This window comes from Furipterus horrens, unplaced genomic scaffold, assembly GCF_987537825.1.
Source record: "Furipterus horrens unplaced genomic scaffold, mFurHor1.1.pri manual_scaffold_2, whole genome shotgun sequence".
NCBI classification, from domain to species: domain Eukaryota; kingdom Metazoa; phylum Chordata; class Mammalia; order Chiroptera; family Furipteridae; genus Furipterus; species Furipterus horrens.
The window spans coordinates 132,752,974-132,774,418 of NW_028327172.1; positions in this window are offsets into that span (position 1 = coordinate 132,752,974).

The following is a 21,445-nucleotide window of genomic DNA, read 5'->3' on the forward strand; positions in this document are numbered from 1 at the left end:
GGGGTGTCTATAAGACTATCAGCTGATTGCTCAAAAGAAACTTTGCAAGTAAGAAGGGACTGGAAAGAAGTATTCAAAGTGATGAAATGCAAGGATTCACACTCAAGATTTCTCTGTCCAGCAAAGCTATCATTTAGAATGGAAGGGCAGATGAAGTGCTTCCCAGATGAGGTAAAGTTAAAGGAGCTCATCATCACCAAGCTATTATATGAAATGTCAGAGGGACTTACTTAAGAAAAAGATTAAAATTATAAGCATTAAAATGACAACAAAGTCACAACAATCAACAACTGAATATAAAAAATAAAAACAAAATCCAACTAAGCAAACCAGAATAGGAACATAATCATAGGTATGGGGGTCATTTGGAGGGTTATCAGCTGGGAGGGGGATGGGGGAGAAATGAGGAAATAGTGCAGGGATTAAGAAGCATAATTGGTAAATACAAACTAGACAGGTGGAAGTTAATAATAATACAGAAAAGGGTGAAGCCAAAGAATGTATATGCATGACCCATGGACATGAACTAAAGGGGGTGGGATTGCTGGAGGAAAGGGGAAAAATACTGAAACTAGTGTAACAACAATCAATAAAATATACTTAAAAATTATCAAAATAGCTAATTTTAATATTGAAGATGGAAGAAAATATGCGACATTTTCAGCATATTGTTATTATTTCAAGAAAGGTTAAAAACGCAACTGAAACACCAAAGAAGATTTGTGCAGTGTATGGAGAAGGTGCAGTTACTGAGAGAACGTGTCAAAAGTGGCTTGTGAAGTTTCTTGGTACTATTGACAGTCTGACCAAGTAATTCTTTGCTATTGGACTATCTTATGAACTGGAAGATGTTCAGCAGCACCCCTGGCCTCTACCCACTAGAGGCCAATGGCAAGAGACAGCCAACATACTGAAAATGTCCAAATCAATAGTTATTGGTGAAAATGAAAACTGGGTCTCCTGTGGAAAAAACTAAAACTTTTTGGCTAACCCAATATTTAATGAATAAATCTTTCTATGCCCATCCAGTGGCACAGGACCTTGTTCACAGTGTACTTAAAACCTCTCATTGGTAGAATTAATGCTATTTGTGGTCCTTTCAGCCCTCTACATAGATTATAAACTTCTAGTGTTGTTTTCCTAGGTAACTAGAAAAAAAACAAACGTTTCATGGATTTAAAATTTATTAAATTAAAACAAGGATTAGACTTCGTAAACGTCGCTTTTGAGCAAGACACAAAAAGGGTCACTGAGACGACTTCAGCGCGCGACGAAAGGAGATGCAAAAACACCATACCTACAGCAAGTGATGCCCCAATGCAAGCGATGCCCCAAAGCAAGCGCAAGGCCGCCATAGTGGCAACTGGGCTTCTTCAAGTGGGCAATTTCCGTATCCCATGACGTCCCAGCCCCAGGAGACTACCCGCCAAGCCTCAGCGCACGCCAGATTCCGTCATCCAATCCCGGAGTGCGCTGCGGCATGGCGCTTGCGCAGAGTGGAGAGGCGAGTGCCGCGTGGACGCCAGCCGCAGCCTGCGCTTGCGCGTCCGCTTCTCCTAAATGATTGGTTTCTACCTTTTGGGGGCTACGCCACAGTTCAATTTTCACTTTCTCTTCCCCCACCTCTTCCTGAGGCCCTGGGGTTTTACTTCCGGTTTCCAGCCCCGTCACTGGGGGGTCGACATGTTCCTTCGGGCCGCGAGGCGTCTTGGGTTCGTTTCTTTTTTATGTCCTTTGATGGGAGGGACGACGCTTGGCTGACTAGCGCGGCGGGGCTTGAAGGTTCCGAGCCTGGTGCCCGGCGGCGCCCTTCTCCCCTGCGCCTCGGGCCCGCCCTTCAAGGCCGGGACCGCCTTCCCCAAGTCTTTGGCACCAGGGCGGAGAGGAAGGACGCGCTGCGACGTGGTGGGTCCTGCGCGTCTCTCACCTGCCTGTGCTAACGGGAAGCCAAGGACGCCCATTGAAAATCCTGGAGGAGGGGAATCCCGCAAAAAGACAACTTGACGGGAAGGAGGCAAAGAAAAATATCTGTCACATTTGGCCGCGAAGATCGAGAGGAAGGAAGCTCGTGTGTGGAGGAGCGGACAACAAGAGCATGGGGAAAAAATGGAAAAATAATCCCAAATTCTCGGGAGCACCGGCAGCACAAAGGACAGGTAAAACTTCCCCGTGTGGGGGCCTCTGTTTGTGGACCTTTGTAGACACCTGGAAGGAATCGGGAGACCCTGTCCTCCGCTAAGGTGCATGGTGTAGCTATTTGGGGGTTTGTGGCTTCGCTGTTGCAGTTGAAATTTTTTAAGTTGCAACTTGCATGCTTTTTATGAATGATGAGTGTTACTAACGCGTTCTTGCCTGTTTGCCCTGCACCGGGTGAATGGGGTGGAAGAGGAGGGTGGTTGTCAGGATCGTTTTTGCCTGCTGCTTTTTAAATTTCTCCACTTTTAACCACCTGTGGCCATTCTCAGTTTCATCTTAATTTGTTTGTAGGAAGTAAGCATTTTACAGGTTTCTATGGGGTTTCAAAATTTGTCTTTCCCCCTTTTGAGGCAAAAAGTCTAGGCCAGTTTAAGTATTTCCTTTGACTTGCTTGTCAGAGGACAGCTCCATCTTTATGGACATTATAATACTTGAAGTTTTGCTCGTTTGGTTTGGACTGGCTGTTTAATTTTGTAAGCACTCTCTGTGAATCCTAAACCACACATTTCTTTCTGTAGCCACTTACTGTCCGTGCGTGACCCTTTTTTAAAAAACAAAAAACTAGGTCTTAAAGGAAGATACCTATCCATTGGGGAGGGTTATTTAGCAAACAACTGAAGTAGCGTGTAAGCAATATCAAAGTAGCTGCAACCCAGCTGTTTGTCTGTGTGGCACCAAGCTGCATTTTGTGGGAGGACTTGCAAATTAACCTCAAAATTTGAGGAAGTAACCTTGAAAATCCTCAAGTTTTATTTAATCACCATTTGTCTATTTGAAATTCAAAAATTTAAATAGACCTCTCTGACCCCTCTTTATTCTCCTTGTAAGGTAAAATTAGAATGATAAAGCTTATGAAAATAAATTCTTTAAAAAAATGTTGTACAAATTTATTGTGTTATTGTAGTAATGTTAGTGATCTAAGGGCCCACAATGTTCCCTTAAAAAGCCAGTAAAAGGGGAAAGAGTTTGTATATGACATAATATTACAGGATGTGAGATTGTTAGTAAGCCTACTCAGTAGGCTTATAACAAAACATATTTCTTAATATAAGAATGCTCTTGTGTTGAAAAACTGCCTTCTAGAACTGGATAACACTATACAATATGTTAAGTACATCAGTAAATAACTCACCCAGACTAGAGAAAAGTAAAAACTGACTGCTTATACACAAACATTTTAGGAATGACAAAGAACAGTGTTTGAAATTTTGTGTTTTCAGAACATTTGCTCAGATGTTACCAGTTCTCTTTAATAAGAGCTGTATCATGAGCATCTCTTGTAATCCAAACAGAGTTGCTTAAATGAATTAAAATCTGCAGTACCTAAAAACTCACCTGAGATAGTTTGTTAAATAAATATAGAATGATATCGACTTAGTATAATTAAGTAGGTAAGGCATCAGTTTATCAAATGAGCTTTCATTCCTCTATGAATGGATGTTTACGTTATCTTCAAGTTTTTCCTATAATGATGCTGCAGTACTTATATTTATAAACAGTGCTTCATAGCTCATTATAGTATTTCTGTAGAAATTATTCCCTATGAGAGTCCTATATAATAATACTGTTAACTTGCCCTCAAATGATTTTACCCTTTTATATTCACTCTCTCAAAAGGTGTTTTTTTAATCTCTGCTAGCCAGCACTGGATTGTAACATTTCTTAAATATTTTACTAATTTTCTAATAATTGAAAATATCTCGTTTTAATATTTATTTTCCTTGGGTAACAAGTAAATTAAACATTTTTGGCCAGGTTATTTCCTTTGCTTGTTTATTTTGGGGCCGGGTGGTTCTGAATGCTTCTTCGACCCATTTATCTATTACCACACTGTTTTAATTATTGTAGCTTTATAATATATTTTGGCACTTCCTTTTGAAAAAAGCTTTGGGCTCTTTTTTTGCATTTTTCTTCCAGATGAAATTTAGAATCATGTTTTCAAGTTCTATAGAAAATCTTGTTGGGATATTGTTTGTGATTGCATTGAATTTATAGATTAATTTGAGAAGAGACATTCTTTTGAGTTTTTCCTTCTAGGACAATAGGTATGTCTCCCTGTTTTTTCTTTTACACTATTTGTTGTGAAATATACCATTTCTGTGTAGTGTAAAAAAGAAAAGTATATGTGTAGTCAGCTTGATAGAACACTGCAGGTACCTTAGAAGCCATTAGTGTGTGCCTTTCCCCAGAAGCAAAGTATTCTTTGCTCCATCACCATGCTCATTTTGAATTTTGTGTTAATTACTCCTTTGTTTTCCTTTACAGTTTTATCATATTGTTTACTTTCACCAGTTTTTGTACTTTACGTATTTAAATAGAATCATGCTGTACATTCTGTGAATTACTTTTGTTAAACATGTTCCTGAGATTCATCCCTGTTAAGGCATGTGCTCGTATCAGCAATTCAGAAATTTTTCAGTCTGAGGACTCCTTTACACTTTTAAAAGCTATTGAGGACCCCAAGTGTGTTTTGTTTATGTGGATTATATCATATTAGACATTGAAAATGGCCAATTTTAAATTAATATATGGCATCTATTGGTATATTTATATATACCAAGAAATATACTATATGTTTATTGGTACCTCTAATACTATGATTACTATATGTATTGGTACCTCTAAAAGTAACCATAAACCTATTACACCTTAATGTAACATTTTTAATGAAAAATAACTTTTCCACAAAAGTAAAAAATTAGTGACAAGAGTGGCTTTGTTTTACATTTTTGTAAATATCTTTAACAAGTAGAGTTTCATGTCTGCTTCTGCATTCAATCTGTTGTGATACATTGTTTTGGTTAAAGTGTATAAAGAAGATCTGGCCTCAGCTGTGTAATTAGAAGTCGGTAGCAAATACCTTTTCTCTCTTTGTGGTCTTTTTTTTTTTTTTTTTTTTTGTATGTTCGTTTGTTGTGATGAGCAGAAGTTCTTGATTTACAGAATTTTCACTTTATGTCTATATACTTGGAATTGTTATTTGTGTGTAGTTTGGAACAAAAATGTAATTTAACTTTATTCTCATGTGGATAACCACTTGTGGTAGAATTTACCATTGAATCCACTTGGGTCTGAAGTTTTGCCAGTGGCAGATTTTTGGCTAGTTGATATAATATCTAATGGTTACAAGATTACTCAGATTTTTAAAATTTTGTCAGTCGTAGTAAGTTAGGTTTTTTAGGACTCTGTCCATATTGTCTAAATTTTTAATGTTTATTGTCACAAGAGTTGTTACAAGTGCCTTTTTACTACCATTAATGTTGGAAGCATGTGTAATTATGTCTCCTTTTGTCTTCTGATACTATTTTCTTGTTTCCCCTCTCTTCTTTCTGTTAATTCATTTTGCCTGTAGCTTATTAGTTAGAATTATCTTTTCAGTGAGTTTTTTGGTTTTGTGGTAATCTCTATCAAATATTCTTTTTGTGTTAATAAAATAAACAAAAAATTACTCGAGATAGCTGTAGAGTCATATGCACTTGAATGTTTTAGATATCTCTTAAAGAGCACCTGTTGGAATTTTTTTTTAAGTATATTTTATTGATTACATTGTTACAGTAGTTCCAATTTTTTTCTCCTTTGCTCCCCTCTGCCCAGTACCCCTCTTCCCTCCAGCAATCCCACCCCCTTTAGTTTATGTCCATGGGTCATGCGTATAAGTTCTTTGGCTTCACCCTTTCCTATATTATTATTAACATCCTCCTGTCTATTTTGTACCAACCGATTATGCTTCTTAATCCCTGCACCATATCCCCATTTCTCTTCCTCCCCCCTCCCAGCTGATAACCCTCCAAATGATCCCCATACCTATGATTCTGTTCCTATTCTGGTTTGCTTAGTTGTATTTTGTTCTTATTTTTTAGACTCAGGTGTTGATAGTTATGAGTTTGTTGTCATTTTAAAAAGTGTTCATAGTTTTGATCTTCTTTTTCTTAAGTAAGTCCCTTTGACGTTTTATATAATAATGGCTTGGTGATGATGAGCTTCTTTAGCTTTACCTTGTCTGGGAAGAACTTCATCTGCCCTTCCATCCCAAATGATAGCCTTGCTGGATGGAGTGATCCTGGTTGCAGGTTGCCTTTCATCACATTGAATACTTCTTGCCAGTCCCTTCCTGCCTGCAAAGTATTCTCTGAGAAATCAGCTGATGGCCCTATGGGCAACCCCCTGTAGGCAACTCTCTGCCTCTCTTGTTGCCCCCAGGACTCTCTCTTTATCTTTCACATTTGACATCTCAATCATGATGCATCCAGGTGTGGTGCCCTCTGGTCCCAGCTTGCCCGGGACCCACCATGCTTCCCGGACCTGTATGTCCATCTCCTTTGCAAAATTTGGGAAGTTTTCCTCATTTTTTTCAATTCTTGCTTCCTCCTTCTGCACTGGTTGACATTTTTTCTTCCTCAAGTTCCAAATCATTCTTTTGAACCCCGGTTTCCTTCCCTTCACCATTGGTTTTGTGTGGATTTTCCTTCGTTTCACTTACCATAGCCTTCACTTCTTCTCTTATGTGTTTGCTATACTCAAGCATATCTTTCAAGCCTGTGAACATTTTTATCACCAGTGTTTTGAATTCTGCATCTGTTAGGTTGGTCATCTCCTTGTCACTTAGTTCTCCCACTGGAACCTTGATTTGTTTCCCCTTTTGGGCCATACTTCTCTTGTCTCCTCATTTTGACAGGCTCCTGTGCTTGTTTGCCTCCGCATCCCAGGTAGAGCTGTCACTCCTGTTATGTTGTAAGGGGCGGAGCCTTAGGGATTTGTCAGTACAGGGTGACCTGTTTTACCAAGTTGTGGTGCTGTATGTGGGAGAGGGGTCTGAGAGGGAACAATGCCGCCTGCCCAGCATTTGCCCCTTTTCCAGGCACCTCTCCCACTTCAGCAGCGGACTGGTGCCCCTCTAGCTGCTGCCCTGGCCGTCATTCCCAGAGTGGGTGAGTCTGTGGATGTTCTAGGACTGTGGGGGCCCTTTAAACAAGTGGACTCTGCCGAGAGACTGGCAGTTTCTGCCTCCGCCCCAGCTCCCTCAGGTCTGTACAGTCAGAAGCAATGAGGCTTGATTTTTCCTGGTGCTGGGACTGTGGGCTGGGAGGTCTGGTGAGGAGCTGGGAACGCTCCCCAAGTGTCTGCGCTTTCCACTGGCCTGCTGCTGCTGCCGCCGCCATACCGATGTCCTCTCCGCTCTGCCTCCGCCCCTCTTACATGTCTGGATGAGTGTTTCTTCTTTATATCTTTGTTTGCTGGACTCCGTGCAGTTTGATTTTCTAGAACTTCTGATTGTTTCTAGTTTCGAGGTAGTTGTATTCCTTCTTAGTTGTGGAGGGATATGCAGCGTGTCTGTCTACACCTCTCACCTTGACCGGAAGTCCCCTGGTCCTAGAATTTCTTAATGCAATATTAAAACAATTTTAACTGGGACATATAACCTCTTTACATTTTACTACAATTGCTCTTATTTTGTGCTTTTTATTTGTCCTGGCTGTATTTTTTTAAATACTGATTCAATAATGTTTTGTCATTCCATTTTTCTCATATACTAGTCTGGAAATTCTGTACATTTTTCTTTTCAGGGTTATTTTAGAAATATGCATCTTTGACTTTCTCAAAATCTAAAAATAACCAATATTTTTCCCTTCCTCTTAGACAATATATGAACCTTAGAAGTTTAACTTCATTCAACCCCTTCATGAGTCAAGTATTACTATCATATATTTAAATTAAAAAAAAATTCTTACCAGAGGAGGAATTATTAGAATTAATAATGTTTAGAATTATTGTGTTTTACAGTCAGTGCTTATATACATTTCCCACATTTTTACTGCTTTATATATTAGTCATTGCTTCTTTCATGTTTTAGACCATCCTTCTAGGACCATTTTTCTTCTACTTAAAGTACATCCTTTGGAATGGCTTTTATGGAAGGTCTTTTGATGATGAACTCTCAGTTTACCTGAAAAAAGTCTTTTGTTTCAATGTCATTTATGGGAAATGGTTTTGCTGAATATAGCAGTTTAGTATGGCTGTCATTTTCTTTTAGTACATCGAAGATGTCATTCCTCTTTCTTTTGATTTTCATTTTTGCTATTGAAAAGTCCACTGTCAGTTTCTCAATACCTTTTTCTCTGGCTGCTTTTTTCTCTTTGTCTTTGGTTTTCTGATGTTTAACAGAAATATATATCCTTATTTATCTTGCTTGGGATTATTTGGCTCCTTAAATCTGTAAATTGGAGGTGTTTTGAAATCTGTTATTGGCTATCCATAATTCCATTTTTATATTCTGTTGATTTAGCTTAATTTTTACATAAATATTTGCTAAATGACATAGTATATATGTTCTGCTGGTATTTTGCTTTCCTTTTCACTTTGTTTTCCATAGCTTCCCCAGTAGAATGATTTACCAAACTTGTCAATTTTTGATAATCTGATAAGTGAAAAGTGAAAAAAAATAATAAAGTTCTAGGATTTGTCTTTCTGGGAGAAGGGATAGGACAGTGAGTACTCTTTCAGTTTTTTCATCATGATTGGTTTATCCTAATGTTTCTTCTATTTAGACCAGTGTTGATAAATTATATTCTTACAGTTTTCAAAATTACTGGTATAAATTGTGTATGATAATTTATAATTTTAGGAATATTTTCCCTATATTTGTGATCATACCCTTCTTTTTGTTTTCAATATTTAACTTTTTAGTTTTTCTTGATTATATTTGCCAAAAGATTAATATTTCAAAAGAACCAACTTTTGCTTCTATTGATTATATTGGTTTTTTGTTTTTGTTTTTAAATTTGGCTTCTCTTTTTAAAATTGCTACTTTTATTATAAGAAATGTGTCTGGGGCATACTTTTTATTTTTCTTTAATAGTTTAATGACACTTAATTGGAGAACTAAATCCCTAGCTAACATTCTGTGTGAAGATTCACTTTCCTCTTTGACATGGTGAAGTACCTTTGAGTACACCTGCTCCCTCATTAGGAGAAAGAATTGAGGCCTGGCTTGACCAGTCTAAGCACTTGCTTTTCTTTTGTTGTTATCCCCTACTTCTCTGTGAGCCACCTGAAGTGAACAGGCCTGTGTTTTGCCCAGGCATTTGGGATGGGATACATCTAGGAGTGGTCATAATTTGCGGGGGGCGGGGGACAACGACCCAAAACTTGATTGTGCCATGGATTAGATGTCACTCTCTCTTTTGTCATATGTAATAATTAAAAGAATCCAAAGCAGGTCTTAAAATTTAATTATGAGAGAAAGTTCATTCTTAGGATTTTCTTGTAAGAGGGACAAAGCTAATTAATATCTTTATAATAAATACATTAATGCGGCTATTTCATTGCAGACTGATAGTTTAATGCTAAAGCTCAAATTAATAAAGTTCGATGAGGATCCAGAAAAAAGATCAGTTATTTTATAAAGATGTCTAAAAATGGCACCATATAAACTTGGAAGTGATTTTCTAAAAGGTCCATAATTTTGAATACAGAAAGTATGATCTCCAAAGGAACTGTTGACTTTTTATATAGCATAGCAAGAAAGAAAACTAAATTTGACAGGTAAAAGATTATAAGTATCTGTATGATATGCAAAAATACTTTTTCCAGTTGGATTGTGTTTTGAGAATGTTAAAACAGTCTTCAAAAACGGAATATTAAATCCAAGAGTAAATAAGCCACAGTTAAATGAAAAAGTTGTATTACTGATAACTGATATATAATTTATTTTGCACAATGGATATAATCCCCCCAAAATATATTTTTTAAAAGGCAATTTCTGTCCCATTGGATATACTAAATACCCTAAGTGAATTTGTTACTTTAAATAGCACCTGATTAACTTATGTGATTCTGTATGTATTTTAGTAATTTGCTTAGTGAGTTCAGGCTTTCCTGTTTTCTATATGTACAACGCAGGAGCAGTAATGATTCTTCGGACTATCCTGATTAGATTTCCTCTTGGAAATCCAGATGCATGTGAATGTCTTAGGTTATTTGGGTAAAAAATAAGTCATAAGTAAAGATATCCTTAGGTCAGACCAAATACTTCATGCCCACCCACTCCCATTTTTAATTTTTGGTGAGTTTTGTTAGGGCTGCATTGCTTAGTGGGAGGAATTAGCACCCCCAGCAGGACTCCGTGTGTTGGTGTTACCAGCATCTCTTGGGGATCTATGGAATATCAAAGTGATATTCAGTAAGCGTTTTATTTTTGTAGATTATACAACAAAGTTCCAGGACTCAGGTGAGTTTGCTAAAAAATAATTGGAAAGCTTAACAGGGGCAATGAGTTAGAATAATATGGGGTCACTGTAGTGGAAAGACATGGATTTCCAAGTAGGTCTGGGATTTACAATCTGACTTTGTTAGTGATTCCCTGCCGACATGACTCTCCAGGAAATTGAAGCTGAGAGCCATCATTGTAAAAGAACAATAAAACCATCCACCTTCCTCCAACCCATGTGGCTTAGTTGGTTGGACTTCCTCCCTAAAAGCAGAAGGTCGCTGGTTCAGTGTCTGGTCAGGGCACATGCCTGGGTTGCAGCAACTGATCAGTGTTTCTTCCCCTCCCTTCCCTCTAAAAAAGTAAATTTAAAAAATTTTTAAAGTCCATTTTTTGGTATTAGAGGACCTCAGAAACAGGACCGAAGTCACTCAGCTTGCCTTTCCTGCCCTCAGACCACCTTGCAGCTTCCACAAATCCCCCCTGACCGGGTCTTGCGCATGCTCGCGATCTGCTGCCCTCGTTGAATTTTAAAAGGGGCCATCCGGTGCCTCCGCGTGCAGTACTGCACTGGCTGTTGCTGGCGGGAGGGGGCCTCGAAGGGCCGACATCAGTCAGGGTCGGCAGGGGCTTTGGCACAGCCCCCCCTACCCCCACCGTGCGGTAAGGAGGGCCAGTGGGTCGCCACGCCCCAATTCTGCCTCCCTTCTGCTGCCGGTGGCACCTGAATGGTCTGGGAGCTGCGTACCAGAGCGCAGGGTGCAGCGGAGACTGGTAGAAGGAACAGACTTAGGTGCCCTACCTCGAGGAGGCTTTAGGGAGTGACTTTGGTGGGGCCAGGAAGCTGAGATGGGTGAGGACACACCCCACATCCGGTTGTATGGTACTTAAAGGTTTACAGAGTGCCTTTGCTCTTAACTCATTGGATTCTGTAAGTAGGGTAGTGGGGAAACCCTTGCAGAACTGCTAAAGATGGGATCACTTCATACAGCATTTATGTGTGTGTAGACTTAGAGTATTTTAGATCATCTTTTGAAATTTAAAACTGATTCCGAATGGGCTTTGTACTTCAAATAACAGTAAGGAGTATCTTGGGATTTATTCCTTTTGTACATGATTATCGACATCAGAAAACTTTAAAACGTGTATGGCAAACACTTTTAAATATTTATGAAAAGCATACATTTCTCATTCTATAGTATTTTCTGTTTTTTAATGGGAACACTTTGCTTTATGGATCTCTTTATTACTGTTTTGGTTTATGGGAAATAGTATTTCCATTTTTTTTCTCTACTTTGTCTTCATTTAATAAACTAACTTGCTGCTACTTAGGGCTATGGCAGATCTTGTTTTCCAAAATTAAAATAGCTTTACCGCCCCCCAGTTATATTTTATACTTAATGTACCATTTCAGATAATAGTACATAAATCTGTAAAAGTGTTACAAAAATTACCTATACCCACCCAGAGACAACCTAAGTAGAGTATTGGGTATCTGCTGTGGTGCTAGGTGCTGTGCTGGACTATAAGGGACTTTGGTGAATAAGACAAAGAATATTTACCTCTATGGACCTCACATTCTAGTGGGGAAGATAGACACCAAAAAAGTAAATTGATAAAGTAATTGTAGTTACAATTAATGCTTTCAAGAAAACATCTGCTTTAGGTGGGGTGATCAGTGGTTTATCTGAGGGGACTTCCAGATTACACTAAAGGAAGAGAGGGAGTTAAGCCATGGGCAAAATGGGGGGAAAAGCATTCCAGTCAGAAATAACCAGTGCAAAGGCCTGAAGAGAGGATAGAGCTTGAATTGGAAAGATCAGTGTAACTAGAACTTAATAGTAACTCAGAAAGGTGGACCACCATGAGTATAGGAAATTAGCAGGGGCCAGACTTTCATGGCTGAGGCAGGAGTGTGCATTGTATCTGAGGGTGACAAGAAGCCACTGGAGGGTTTTAAGTAGAGAAATGATCAGGAAAATGAACTCATTCATTATGTAAATGTTTATTGAAACTTTACTGTGTACTAGGCACTATTCTGGGCACTGAAGATACAGACTGGAAAAGGACAAATTCCCTATATTTATGAAGTTATTAATCTAGTGGCAGGAGGATAATCAAAAAAACAAAAATATCAGTTATTAATAAGCGGTATGCAGAAGAATGACCATTGCTTATTTATGTATTTATTTTTTTAATCCTCACCCAAGGACTTGTTTACTGATTTGAGAGAGAGAAAGACATTGAGAAACATCAATGTGAGAAAGAAACATTGGTTGGTTCCTTCCCATTGGGGATCGAACCTGCAGCCTAGATAGGTGCCCTGACTGGACGTTGAGCCCACAATCTTTTGGTGTACAGGACAGTGCTCCAACCAAATGAGCCAGCCAGCCAGGGCAAGATGACTATTGTTTAAATTGTGCTGTGCATTCTTTAAGGACCCCCCAACTCCTTCCCCCACACAGAAACAAATGCACATGCTTTTGCTTTCTTCCCTGAGTCAATTTATGGTAGGCCATTTATTTTTTTTTTAAATATTTTATTTGTTTACTTTTAGAGAGGGGGAAGGGAGGGAGAAAGAGAGGGAGAAAAACAGCAATGTGTAAGAGCTACATGGATCTGTTGCTTCTCACATGCCCCCAACTGGGGACCTGGCCTGCAATCCAGGCATGTACCCTGACTGGGAATCCACTGAGCCACACCAGCCAGGGCTCTGGTAGGCCATTTTTCTGTGTTAAACAGCTTCCTTTTTTATTTGGGAACATCTTAATTTTGTTTTTAAGGTTAAGTATGTCAAAAATAAGACATTAATAAAAAAATGCTGTATAGCAACAAAAATTTACATACAAAGTCTGTCCAGAATGTATCCAGCCATGTAATATGAAAAACAGAGACGCTTATTGAAGAAGATAAAAGAAACATCGTACGTAGGACAATGATGCCTCAGTCCCCTTCAAAATAGGCACTTTGGGACCTCACACAGTTCTCCCAGTTACCATCAGCTGCCCTGTTGTAATTTCCTGAATCTCATCAATAATCTGAAATCTCTTCCCTTTCAAAGGTGATTTTAGTTCTGGGAAAGGGGTCACATTTGTGCTGTAGGAGGACTGAGTCACCTGAGGGCTATGATGTTTTGCCAGAACACTCTGAATGAGACATGATGTGTGAGTGGATGCATTGTTGTGATGAAACTGCCAATCACCAATTGCTCATAGCTGCAGCCTTAAGAATCATCCAAATAGTTTCCACAGTGTTATTCAGAATAGTCCCAAAGTGGAAACAACCCAAGTGTCCATCAGGTGGTGATTGGATAAGTAAAATATGGCTTATCCATAAAATGAAGTATTTGGCCATAAAAAGGATTGAAGTACATGCTACAATATGAATGAACCTTAAAAACACGCTAAGAAAGAAGCCAGTCATAAAGACCACATATTGTGTGATTCCAATTATATGAAATGGTCTAGTATAGGTAAGCCTTGAGAAACAAAGTAAATTGATAGTGATGTAGGCCCAGAGGTAGGGAATAATGAGGGGTGAGGAGGATAGCTAAGGGATAAGGGTTTGGGGGTGGTGGTGTAGTAAAAGTGTTCTAAAAATGATAGTGGTGATGGTTGCGTAATTGAATATACTAAAAGCCATCAAATTGTACAGTTTAAGTGGGTAAATTGCATATTATGAAAGGTGGGGGAGAGAAAGGGAAACATCAATGTGAAAGAAATTATCCATTGGATGCTCCCATACATACCCCAACCAGGGACTGACCCCACAACCCAGTTATGTGCCCTGACCAGTAATCAAGCCTGCAACCTTTTATTGCATGGAACAATGCTCCAACAAACTGAGCCACCTGACCAGGGCTTATACTTTATTTTTTAATTAAAATTTTAATCTAAGTACACAATTTTATATTGGTTGTATTAGTTGTGGGTGTACAATATAGTGATTCAGTATTTTTATACTTTACAATAACGTTTACCCCACTAATTCTGGTTAATCTCTCATCCTTCCCATTTTCACTCCTCACTTCTGGTAACTATCCCTTTGGTCTCCGTTTTTATGAGTCTGTTCTTCTTTTGTTTGTTTTGTTTTAGGGTTCCACAAATAAGTGAAACCATATATTATTTTTCTTTCTCTGCCAGACTTATTTCACTTAGCATTATACACTCTAGGTCATTCATTTTGTCGCAAATAAGATTTTATTTTTTATTGTGTAATATTCAATTCCGTGTATATATATCACCTCTTCTATTAGTGGACACCTAGGTTGCTTCCATATCTTGGCTACTGTAAACAATGCTGCAGTGAACAGAGGCATACATGCATGTTTTCTAGTTAGTGTTTTCATTTTCTTTGGATAAATACCCAGAAGTGGAATTGCTGGGTTGACTGTTCTTTTCAGGTTTCTCTGTCAAGGCTACGCTAGCCTTATAAAATAATGAGAAGATTTTCCTGTTTTCTGTTCTTGAAAAAAAATTTTATGTTGAAAACTTCTGGGCCAACATTTATATGTCTATAACAATTAAACAACTGTTTCAGTTACTTAATATTTATAGGTATATTCTGGTTTTCTATTTTTCTTAGGTAGGTTTTGATAAATTGTATTCTAGGCAATTCTTTCATGTTATCAATTCAAATTTTGTCATAATTGTTTCTATTTTTTTTAAATAACTTATTTTGTTTATTTATTTTTAGAGAGAGGGGAAAGGAGAAAGAGAGGGAGAGAAACATCACTGTGTAGTTGTCTCTCACTCGCGCCCCCAACTGGGGACCTGACGTGCTAGCTAGTCATGTGCCCTGACTGGGAATCGAACCAGCGACACTTGGCTCACAGGCCGACGCTCAGTCCACCGAGCCACAGCAGCCAGGGCCTAATTGTTTCTATTTTTTCCATGTTGATAGCATATATGTATAAATCACATCCCTTTTTATTTCTAATGTTTTATGTGCCTTTTAAAAAATAATTTAATGATGTATTATTTTTTCAAATAACTAATCTTCATTTTTTATTTTTTTGCCCTGCTCTGTGCTTTTTTCTTCTATTTATGTCTGATTTTATTATTTATTTCCTTCCCTTATTTTCTTTTAATTTACTGTTTCTCTATTTTTTAAGTTCTTGAATTCACACTTTATTGATTTTTCAAAGTTTTTTCTTCAATTTCCAAACATGGGCTCTTGAGATTAACTTTTTATGGTTGCATTGTAATTTTACTGGATTTTGGTCAGAGATTATATTCTATATAGTATCAGTATATAATACTTGAACACATTTTAAGTATGTAGTTCAATGAATTTTGGCAAATGTATGTACCCTGTAACAACCATGCCAGTAAAAATACAGGATATTTCTGTGACTGTAGAAAGTTCCCTTGTGCCTACCTCACTTGCAATCAATTTCTGTATTTCTGTCCTTTACCCCGGGCAACCACTGGTATGATTTTGATTACTACAGATCTGTTTTATTAGTTCTAGAATTTCATATAAAAAGGAATCCTATGGTGTGTACTCTTTAATGTCTAACTTATTTTGCCTAGCATAATGTTTTTGAAGTTCATACATGTATCAGCAGTTTTTCTTTTTTTTTTTTTTTTTTTTTTGGTGAGTAGTAGTATATTATAATTTGTGTATCCATTCACGTATTGATAAACATTTAGGTTGTTTCTAGTTTTAGCCTACTGTGAACAATGCTGCCTTGACCATTCATGTACACACATGTTTCATTTCTCTTGGGTTAATATCTAGGAATAGAATTGCTGGGTAATATCATAAGGGTAACTTTAACTTTAATTGCAAAACTATTTTCGTAATTGACTGTATAGTTTTATATTTCTATCAGGAATGTATGAGAGTCCAAATTGTTCTTCATCCTTGTCAACACTTAGTATTTTCTGTCTCTTTAACTTAAGCTATTCTAGTGGGTGAGTAGTATTTTATTTTAATTAGCACTTTTCTAACAACTAGTAACATTTACCATTTTCCCACGTACTTTTATGCCTTTTGTGACGTGTGTCTAAGAAGCCTTTATATACATTCCCTCACTTATCGCGGGTATTACGTTCCAGGACACCCCCCTCCCGCAAAGTGGGAACCTTATGTTTACATTTATTCTACACTCTTAAACCTATGTAACTTTAACAACATACGTATACAGTACCACAAAATCCTGCAATATAGCAAAAAATCCACAATAAATAATTAAGTATAATATTTTTTAAAATCCCACGATACAGTGAGGCCACGATAAGTGAACCACGATATAGCGAGGGACTGCTGTATTTTGGACACAAGTCTTTCTCAGGTATTTTCTACTTAATAATGATGTCTTTTGAAGATCATAAGGTTTTAATGTTCATAAAATTTAATGTATCAGTTTTTCTTTTATGGTAACTGGTTTTTGTGCCCTTAGAAATCTTTACACACTCCACCATCAGGAAGGTTTTTTCCTATGATCTTTTTCTAGAAACGTTATAGTTTTAGCTTTTATGTTTAAGCCTATCATTCATTTCCAGTTGAATATTATGGTTTGAGTTAGGGGTTCAGGTTTGTATATTTTTCCGTTTTGGTTGTTACAGCACAATTTGTTGTAAAGAGGTTTTTCCCTATGGAATTATAATTGGTAGTGCTGGTAAAAATTAGTACAGTATCTTTACCCTGTTCTGTTTGTTGATCTATAGGTATTCACATCAACATGACAGTCTTGACTACTTTAGCTTTGTAGTAATTCTGGAAATGGCATGATGAGTTCCTCAATGTGGTTCTTTTCCAAAATTATTTTGGCTGTTTTAAGTCATTTGAATTCCCATATAAGTTTTAGAATCAGGTCATCAGTTTCCTTACTGGAATCGTGTTCAACATCTATTGATCAATATTGTAACTCAGCATCCCCAGCAAGGCCACAAAGGTAGGCAATAGTGGTTACAAAGCTAGGCAGTAGTATTAGAGCGCTTGATTCCAGACTGAAGCTGAAAAACATAGTGTTCCACAGCAGAGGTCTCCAAAAACACTTGATGTTTCTCTCTACTCAAAAGGATATTTTTAGTTCTATAATATAATATCAGGCTGAAGTAGTAATTGGTACCTGAAAACCAAGGAGAGGCAATTTGAAAGTCAGAAAAACAAAAACATCATGTAAGAAAGGAAATTGACTACCCATTGTGGCTCACCCATGATCAGTGTATACAGTTTAGTGAAACATTGAATACTGATATAACAAAAATAATGATATTACTATGAGAAGTTGGGAGGGAGAACTGTATTTTTATGTGTGGCAGGAAGGTGTTTTTCATTAAAGGAATATCTATTTTATACAGATATTTTATTTAGAAACATGGATGTTTACCAGAAGACACGGCTAAAGTTGAAAGTGGTTGCCTAAGAGGATTGAAAATAGGGGTACTCTGGGAGGGTGGGGGCAACGACTTAAAAGCCGAGTGATATTTGGCTTGTTATTTAGTGTTTATGCTTTGTTGAAATTTATTTTTAAAAAGAAGGGAGCCCTGGCTGCTGTGGCTCAGTGGATTGAGCGTCGGTCTGCGAGCCAAGTGTTGCTGGTTCGATTCCCAGTCAGGGCTCGTGACTAGGTTGCACGTCAGGTCTCCAGTTGGGGGCGTGAGTGAGAGGCAACCACACAGTGATGTTTCTCGCCCTCTTTTTATCCTTTCTCCTCTCTCTAAAATAAACAAACAAATAAATAAATAAATAATTGCCAAAAAAGTAAATAAATAAAAGAAGGGGAAGAAAGACTGAGAAGCTTTCTCAAAGTCACAAAGCTAGAAAGACCTGGGTTCAAAATCTTGTCTTGCCAAGTCCTTTGATTCCAGAGTCCATGCCCTTAATCACTTCCCTTCAGTCTGAAGAGGAGATTGTCCTGAACACAGTTGTTCCACAAAAAATACTGAAATTATGACTAAATGCTAAAAACTACTCTTTTAGGTAGGCAGCAAGTTGTTCTTTAATTTTCTCCTGTAATCCCCAGATCTAGTGGAGAGCTATACATATAACAGGACTGTAGTAAATATCTGTGAAGACCGATTAATGTGAGCTGGAAAAATCTTAAGACATAGGAGAAGCTAGGCTTTAAATATGAGGAAAACTTAAACATAGAGTTGGGGAGGCAGGTGAAAATCAGACTATATATAACTAATGAGGGGTATTACATGAATAGTGATCAGAGTCACAGGTATTTTGTTCTTGTGCCTGGGAGGGAGATAAGATTTATTGAGTAGGTGGAAGTCAAGCAGTCCGAGGCTTTAAATAACATTTTAAATTTCAAATTTTCACAGAAGTTATATTAACTTTTATCATTCTTTGCTAATAGTAGGGTAAGCGTCTCTTCATGGCAACAAATAAAAAAGGAATTTGATAAGTTATTTAGTGCAGTGTGCAATGCTTCATACACAGCAGGCCTTCAACAAGGCATTTTGTAGAGTCACAGTGTTAGAAGAAAAGGAGTCTTAGAAAGATAATTACAACTCTTATAAATGAGGCCTTAGAATAAGTACTTTAACAAGGTTTGTAGTTATCGGCTGCCAATAAAAGTGGCTTAAACAATAAAGGACATTTATTATTTCACATATCGAAAGATCCAGAGGCAGGGCAGCTTGGGTTCATTCAACAGTACGAGGACTTCATCAAGGATCTAGAGCAGTGGTTTTCAACCTTCCTAATGCCACGACCCTTTAATACAGTTCTTCATGTTGTGGTGACCCCCAACCATAAAATTATTTTTGTTGCTACTTCGTAACTGTAACTTTGCTACTGTTAGGAATCGTAATATGAACATTTGATATGCAGGATGTATTTTCATTGTTACAAATTGAACATGATTAAAGCATAGTGATTAATCACAAAAACTATGTAATTATATATGTGTTTTCCGATGGTCTTAGGCAACCCCTGTGAAAGGGTTGTTTGACCCCCAAAGGGGTCGCTACCCACAGGCTGAGAACCGCTGATCTAGAGTCTTTCTGTTTTGTTCCATTCTTAATGTGTTGGTTGGTCAATCCCATCTTGAGTGCAGAAGGAGTTCCAGGCAACAAACACATCTTAAGACAAGGCTGTAAGGCTAAAAGAAGATGGAGTCAGGGAGAGTGAATCTTTTCCTCCTGTTCTTTTGTAAGAAACCTTTCCCAGAATTTTCTTTGTAGAGTCTATTCACCACTCATTGTTCAGATTGAGTCACATGTTTATTCCTAAAACAATCACTAACCGAAGAGAGTAAAATTACCACAATGAGCTTAGATAAATTATGATTCACATACACACCCTGCTCCCAGGCCTCCCCTGAAACATGGGATCACTCTATACCTAATTAAAATTGTTGGTTTTTAAAAAAAAATAATTTATTTATTTGTTTGTTTGTTTATTTATTTTTAGAGGAGAAAGGAGAAAGAGAGGGAGAGAAACATCACTGTGTGGTTGCCTCTCACTTGCGCCCCCAACTGGGGACCTGACGTGCAACCAAGTCATGTGCCCTGACTGGGAATCGAACCAGTGACACTTGGCTCGCAGGCCGATGCTCTATCCACTGAGCCACAGCGGCCAGGGCTCAAAATTGTTTGTTTTGGAAAAGGGAAGAAAAAGAGCATTATTATTGGGAAGGCAGTCAACTGCATCACAGGAAGATATCAGAACAAATTAGTGATAGGCCTGCAATAGAATCCTGGTTTCCTGATTCCCAGTTTAATTCTCCCCTCTTCACATAAATAACCTGTTTGCTTAATAAATGAATATAATCAATATTGCTACTTTTTCTAAGGAATTTTGAATATATCCACACAATTCTGCCTCAAGTACTTCTGGGGGGGGAAAAGTGTACTATTCAACTATTCATGCAATTTTCTTTTTTTTTTTTGTAAAGCATATTGAATTCCTCTAATAATGAATGACTTGCATTTCCCTGCATGTATCTTCTTTCTACCTTTGCATTTGCTCCTACTACTTCCATTGCCAAGAAAACATGCACACTATGCCTTTTTTTTGGCTTATCATTTGAATACTATACAGATTTCGAATATCGGTCCCTCTGAAACCTTTCTTGACATCAGTGCAATTGATTGTTTGTACCATTATGTACTCCCTATATCATGTTCTAGATTCTAGCTACACATTTATAGTACTTAGTTTTTTTACAGGCTTTTCTGATCTAATAGTTTTTTATTGTAGAGACTCTCCCCTTTGTCTGATAAATTGAGGTATAACATAATACAGGATACATAACAATTGCCAGTAATAGTTTTGTTTAATGAATGGATGCGTCATGATTACTTTGGGTATGGGGAGAGGTTTTATTTGTGTTCTGTTTGATTTTGGTATTTCCAATCAGTAGAACATGAATGTGGTTCTATAACCTCTTCATTTAGAAGTATTTTTTTTTCAGTGAAGCAAATGGGACTCCTATTAGCATAATTTATTTCTGTAAATAAAATTTTCACTATATTTTAAAAAATATATTGGAGGAAACACATTTTGTTTTATGCATGTTTCTGCTTATAGAGCAAATTCAGTTCTGTAGAGTTGTCAAAGAAGGTAAACATTACAGAATTGTACCTAATGCAACTTAGATGCTCACTAAACACTTGTTTCTATAGAAAATAGGCTGTAAATGCCACTATTCACTTTATGATTTAATTTTTTTCTTTTTTTCATTTTAGCATTTATGACATTAACAGAGAGCAGGACTATGTCAAGAACTTTGAGGGTATACTTGGTGAAAATGAATTAAGACCACCCTCACAGCTACATTTTCTCTTAGAGAAGATGAAGACAGGGTTTCATATCAGAAAAGAGTGGGTATTAAACTAAACACAATAAGTTATTAGTAATGAATTCAAAGTAGACCAGTAAAACTTCTAAAATTTTAATTTTGATCATATAAAATGAGAGAACTTTTAAAAATTATAATTTCTAATAGGTACACATTTCTTGTAATCATTAGTCCATGAATGATAAGTGATTAAGTTTTCAAATTGCATCAGAAAATTATCATGTTCCTCTATTTGTATTTTTTTGAAATTATGATTCATTTTACTTGATTCTGAATTA